Source organism: Oncorhynchus mykiss, chromosome 8 (assembly GCF_057628025.1).
Source record: "Oncorhynchus mykiss isolate SJ-2025 chromosome 8, ASM5762802v1, whole genome shotgun sequence".
Taxonomy (NCBI): domain Eukaryota; kingdom Metazoa; phylum Chordata; class Actinopteri; order Salmoniformes; family Salmonidae; genus Oncorhynchus; species Oncorhynchus mykiss.
Window position 1 is genome coordinate 58,316,154 of NC_143029.1, and position 7,212 is coordinate 58,323,365.

A 7,212-nucleotide genomic window follows, 5' to 3' on the forward strand; every position below is an offset into this window, starting at 1 on the left:
ATCGTTGCAGAATGCTGTAGTAGCCATGCTGGTTAAGTGATCCTTAATTTCTAAATAAATTACCAACAGTGTCACCAGCAAAGCACCCCCACAACATCACACCTCCTCCTCCATGCTTCACGGTGGGAAATACACATACGGAGATCACCCATTCACCTACTCTGCGTCTCACAAAGACACGGCGGATGGAACCAAAAATCTCAAATTTGGACTCATCAGACCAAAGGACAGATCTTCACGGGCTAATTTCCATTGCTCGTGTTTCTTGGCCCAAGCAAGTCTCTTCTTCTTATTAGTGTCCTTTAGTAGTGGTTTCTTTGCAGCAATTTGACCACGAAGGCCTAATTTACGCAGTCTCCTCTGAACAGTTGATGTTGAGATGTGTCTGTTACTTTAACTTTGTGAAGCATTTATTGGGCTGCAATTTCTGAGGCTGGTAACTCTATTGAACTTATCCTCTGCAGCAAAGGTAACTCTGGGTCTTCCTTTCCTGTGACGGTCCTCATGAGAGTCAGTTTCATCATAGAGCTTGATGTTTTTTGCAACTGCACTTAAATAAACTTTCAAAGTTCTTGACATTTTCCAGATTGAATGACCTGTCTTAAGTTAAAGTAATGATGGACTGTCATTTCTCTTTTCTTATTTGAGCTGTTCATGCTGTAATATGGACTGGGTCTTTTACCAAATAGGGCTATCTTCTGTATACCACCTCTACCTTGTCACAACACAACTGATTGACTCAAATGCAAAAAGAAGGAAATAAATTCCACAAATGAACTTTTAACAAGGCACACCTGTTAATTGAAATGCATTCCAGGTGACCACCTCATTAAGCTGGTTGAGAGAATGCCAAGAGTGTGCAAAGCTGTCATCAAGGCAAAGGGTGGCTACTTTGAAGAATATGTTTTGATTTGTTAATCACTTTTTTGGTTACTACATGATTCCATATGATTCCACTTTTGACTGGTACTGTAGGTATATTAAACAAAAGCAATGTTGCAAAATAATCCCTGAGACATACAGTATGTAATAGAAATGGCAGATATAGAGTGTATTCGGAAAGTGTTCAGACCCCTTCACTTTTCCCACATTTTGTTCCGTTACAGCCTTATTCTAAAATAAGCTGGTTGAGAGAATGACAAGAGTGTGCAAATCTGTCATCAAGGCAAAGGGTGGCTACTTTGAAGAATCTCAAATATTTGTTTAAGACGTTTTTGGTTACTACATGATTTCATATGTGTTATTTCATCGTTTTGATGTCTTCACTATTAGTCTACAATGTAGAAAATAGTAAAAATAAAGAAAAACCCTTGAATGAGTACATGTCCATACTTTTGACTGGTACTGTATATATGTACATGAAGGCAGGGTAAAGTGACTAGGCATCAGGATAGATGATAATAATAATAGTAAAATAAGGAACAGAGTAGCAGCAGCAAATGATTAGTGTAAAAGTGTGTGAGTGTGCCTGTGTGTGTGTAATGTGTATGTATGTGTGTTTGTTATGTCGGTGCGTATGTATGTGCTATGTGTGTGTGTGCATATACCGTTTGCCAGACAGTAGCAGAGTGAATGGCTTGGGTGATTTGATTTGATTTATTAGGATTCCCATTAGCCGACACAAACGGCGACAGCTAGTCTTACTGGGGTCCGACATATAACGGAAAAGACATGACATACAAAAGATTTGACAATTTACATAAATTTAAAAAACATTAACATGTAGTGTGTGTGTGCATCTATCAGTTACACATGTCAGTACATACACACAACAAGTAGGTGACTTGGGGAGAGGCATTGTGCCATGAGGTGTTACTTTATTTGTTTTTTGAAACCAGGTTTGCGGTTCACTCTCACTATGTAAGATGGAAGGGAGTTCTATGTTCTTATGGCTCTGTATAATACTGTATGTTTCCTTGAATTTGTTCTGGACCTGGGGACTGAGAATAGACCACTAGTGGCCTGTCTAGTGGGGTAAGTGTGTGTGTCCGTGCTGTGTGTAAGTTGACTATGCAAACAATTTGGAATTTCCAACACATTAATGTTTCTTATAAAAACAAGAAGTCTCAGTCTTTCCTCAACTCTTAGCCAAGAGAGACTTGCAATGCATAGTATTAATATCAGCCCTCTGATTACAATGAAGAGCGAGACGTGCCCCTCTGTTCTGGGCCAGCTGCGGCTTAACTAGGCCTTTCTTTGCAGCACTTGACCATATGACTGGACAATAATCAAGATAAAATCAAATTAGAGCCTGCAGGACTATGGAGTATGGTGTCAAAAAATCAGAGCATCTGACAGACCTCTCCTAATCTTTACAACCATTGAATCTATATGTTTTGACCATGACAGTTTACAATCTAAGCTAACACCAAGTAATTTAGTCTCCTCAATTTGTTCAACAGCCACACCATTTATTAACAGATTCAGCTGAGGTCTAGAATTTAGGGAATTATTTGTACCAAATTAAATGCTCTTAGTTTTAGAGATGTTCAGGACCAGTTTATTACTGTCCACCCATTCCAAAACAGACTGCAACTCTTTGTTAAGGGTTTCAGTGATTTCCTTAGCTGTGGTTGCTGATGCATGTATGGTTGAATCATCAATATACATGGACACACATGCTTTGTTTAATATCAGTGGCAGGTCATTGGTAAAAATGTTAAAAAGTAGAGGGCCTAGAAAGCTGCCCTGCGGTACACCACACCTTACATGCTTGACATTAGAAAATCCTCCATTAAAGAAAACATTCTGAGTTCTATTAGGCATATAGCTCTGAATCCACTATATGGCAGAGGTTGAAAAGCAATAACACATAAGTTCTCTCAACAGGTTATGATCAATCATGTCAAAGGCTGTACTAAAATCTAACAGTAGAGGTCCCACAATCTTCTTATTACCAATTTCTTTCAACCAATCATCAGTAATTTGTGTCAGTGCAGTACATGTTGAGTTCACTTCTCTAAAGGGGTTATCTTTGGGCCCCAGAGTGGTGCAGCTGTATAAGGCACTGCATCTCAGTGCAATAGGTGTCACTACTGTCCCTGGTTCAAATCCAGGCTGCATCACATCCAGCTGTGATTGGAAGTTCCATAGGGTGGCACACAATTGGCCCAGCGTTGTCTGGGTTTGGCTGGGTTAGGCTGTCATTGTAAATAAGAATTTGTTCTTAACTGACTTGCCTTGTTAAAAAAAGATTTTAAAAAAGATTTCAAAAATAAACATGCTGAAAGTCTGTTGTTCAGACAGAGAAGTAGCATTGCATTTGCTCAAACATAATTTTTTCCAATAGTTTGCTAAGAGTTGGCAGCAAGCTGATAGATCTACTGGTCTATAGTAAAGGCTGCTTTACCACTCTTGGGTAGTGGAATGACTTTGGCTTCCCTCCAGGCCTGAGGACAAAGACTTTCCTCTAGGCTCAGATTAAAGATATGACAGATAGGAGTCATATCTTGCAATGCTTTTCTTGAATTATTAGTTTTTTTTAAGCATGAGTACAATGGCTCACTGTTGGTTGTTGGCATTTCCTGCCTGTTTTCCCACTTTGCCAATGAAGTATTAATTAAAATAATTGGCAACATCAAATGGTTTTGGTGATGAATAAGCCATCGGATTTGATGAAAGATGGAGTTGAATATGTGTTTCTGCCAATAATTTAATTTAAAGTATTCCAAAGTTTTTTTAATATAATTGATCTTGGCTTCATAATACAGTTACTTCTTCCTTTTGTTGAGTTTAGTAACACATCATTTCTCAATTTGCAGTAAATAAGTCAGTCAGATGTGCAAGCCCGACTTATTAGCCACTCCTTTTGCCCCATATTTTTCAACCATACAGTTTTTCAATTCCTCATCAATCCATGGAGCCTTAACAGTTCTAACAGTCAGTTTCTTAACAGGTGCATGTTTATCAATAATTGGAAGAAGCAAAAATAAATTCATAAAGTGCAGCGTCTAGATGCTCCTCATTAATCACATCAGACCATCACATCAACCACATAAGAGTCACAGCAAAATATTTGGTATGATCTCTTATACACTGGATACTGTATAGCCACTATACTGTGATCACTGCATCCAATAGGTACAGATACAGCTTTAGAATAAAGCTCTTCAGCATTAGTAAAAATGTGATCGATACATGTGGATGATCTTGTTCCTGTAGTGTTCGTAAACACCCTGTTAGGTTGATTAACAACCTGAACCAGATTACAGGCACTGGTTACAGTGAGAAGCTTCCTCTTGAGCGGACAGCTTGATGAAAACCAGTCAATATTTAAGTCCCCAAGAAAGTAGACCTCTCTGTTTACATCATGTACACTACAAATATCACAAATATGATTTAGATACTGACTGTTAGCACTTGGTGGCCTATAGCAACACCCCAAAAGAAAAGGCTTTACATGACCCAGGAGAACCTACAACCACAACACTTCAATAAAACTTCTCTAGGCATTGCAGGGATATGGCTCTGAATACTAAACAGCAACTCCACCCTCATAGGCATTCCTGTCTTATCTATACATGTTATTTCCTTATATGGCTACTGCTGTATCATCTAATTCATTATCTAAATGAGTCTCAGAAATGGCTAATATATGAATGTTATCTGATGTTAGCAAGTTACTGATTTCATGAACCTTATTTTCAGCCATTTCTTGGGTAGCTTATCAGAGATAGACATAATATACAAAAACCCACTATCTTGATAGGCAGTTAGCTAGCAGCCAGGCTAGCTGCTACGCCAGACAGCTCCTCAGATCCGGCCTTGGTCGGCAGGATCACTGGACAGATAGTAGCAGTCCCAGCAAGGGATACCAAACGCTTTGCGGGATCCAAACTTAAAAGGTAGCTAGCTAGCTAGTAAACTTTTCAATAGACTTTCAAAACTTTCCAAAACAACATACTTTCCAAAATAACAAACCAGGCTCTCCCTTGTTCCGCATTCAACTGAAAGTGACGACAGGAAGTGACGAGTGGCTGGAGTAGGACATTTGGTTGGGCCTTCCTCTGACACCGCCTGATATAAGGGTCCTTGATGGCAGGGAGCACAGCCCCAGTAATGTACTGGGCTGTCCGCACCACCCTCTATAGCTCTTTGCGGTCAAGGGTGATGCATTTTCCATACCAAGTGGTGATGCAGCCGGTCAAGATGCTCTCGATGGTGCAGCTGTATAACCTTTTGACGATCCGAGGGCCCGTGCCAAATCTTTTCAGCCTCCTGAGGGGGAAGAAATGCTGCCATGCCCTCTTCACGGCTGTACGGGTGTGTATGAATCATGTTAAGTCCTTAGTGATGTGGATGTCAGGGACCTTGAAGCTCTCGACCCACTCCAAAATAGCCCGGTCGATGTGGATAGTGGTCTGCTCTTCCCTCTTTCTCCTATAGTCCATGATTAGCTTACTGACGTTGAGGGAGAGGTTGTTATTCTGGCACCACACTGCTAAGCCTCTGACCTCTTCCCTGTAGGCTGTCTCATCGCCGGTCATCAGGCCTACTACAATTGTGTCATCAGCAAACTTGATGATAGTGTTGGAGTCGTGCGTGGCCACGCAGTCGTGGGTGAATGGGGAGTGCAGGAGGGAACTAAGCACACACCCCTGTCCCCTGTGTTGAGGCTTAGCGTGGCGGAGGTGTTGTTGCCAACCTGGGGTTGGTCCGTCAGGAAGTTCAGGATCCAGTTGCAGAAGAAGGGGTTCAGTCCCAGGGTCCCTAGCTTGGTGATGAGCTTAGAGAGGACTATGGTGTTGAACGCTGAGCTGTAGTCTATAAACATCATTCTCATATAATTATTTCCCCTCTTGTCCAGGTGAGAGACGGTAGTGTGAAGTGCAACTGAGATTGAGTCATCTGTGGATCTGTTGGTGCGTTATGCGAATTGGAGTGGGTCTAGGGTGTCTGGGATTATGGTGTTGAGGTCTATCATGACCAGCCTCTCAAAGCACTTCATAATTACAGATGTGAGTGCAACAGAGCGATTTTCATTTAGGCCTGTTACCTTGGAGCTCTTGGGAACAGTGACAATGTGTTACGGTGCGTGAATGAGGACCCAAAAGCGAATTAACTTAAACAGAGCTTCTTTAATTACCAAACATAGGTAGGCTCAGACGGACCGGCAGATTCCGACAGGACAAGACAAGGTTACAGCAAACATGACGACAGTCTGGTTCAGGCATGAAACACAACAAACAAGAATCCGACAAGGACAGGAACAAAAACAGAGAGAGATATAGGGACCTAATCAGAGGGAAAAAGGGAACAGGTGGGAAACGGGGTGACGAGGTGGTTAGGAGGAGACAAGGCACAGCTGGTGGAAATTGGGGGAGAAAAGGTAACCTAACAACGACCAGCAGAGGGAGACAGGGTGAAGGGAAAGGACAGAGACAAGACACAACATGACAGTACATGACAGTACCCCCCCACTCACCGAGCGCCTCCTGGCGCACTTGAGGAGGAAACCTGGCGGCAACGGAGGAAATCCTCGATCAGCGCACGGTCCAGCACGTCCCGAGAGGGAACCCAACTCCTCTCCTCAGGACCGTACCCCTCCCAATCTACGAGGTACTGGTGACCACGGCCCCGAGGACGCATGTCCAAAATTCTACGGACCCTGTAGATGGGTGCGCCCTCGACAAGGATGGGGGGGGGGGGGGGGAAGACGAGCGGGGGCGCGAAGGACGGGCTTGATGCAGGAGACATGGAAGACCGGGTGGACGCGACGAAGGTATCGCGGAAGAAGAAGTCGAACTGCGACAGGATTAATGACCCGAGAAATACGGAACGGACCAATGAACCGCGGGGTCAACTTGCGAGAAGCCGTCTTAAGGGGAAGGTTCTGAGTGGAGAGCCAAACTCTCTGACCGCGACAATATCTAGGACTCTTAGTTCTACGCTTATTAGCAGCCCTCACAGTCTGCGTCCTATAACGGCAAAGTGCAGACCTGACCCTCTTCCAGGTGCGCTCGCAACGTTGGACAAAAGCCTGAGCGGAGGGGACGCTGGACTCGGCGAACTGAGATGAGAACAGCGGAGGCTGGTACCCGAGGCTACTCTGAAAAGGAGATAGCCCGGTCGCAGACGAAGGAAGCGAGTTGTGGGCGTATTCTGCCCAGGGGAGCTGTTCTGACCAAGACGCAGGGTTGCGAAAAGAAAGACTGCGTAAGATGCGACCAATAGTCTGATTGGCCCGTTCTGCTTGACCGTTAGACTGGGGAT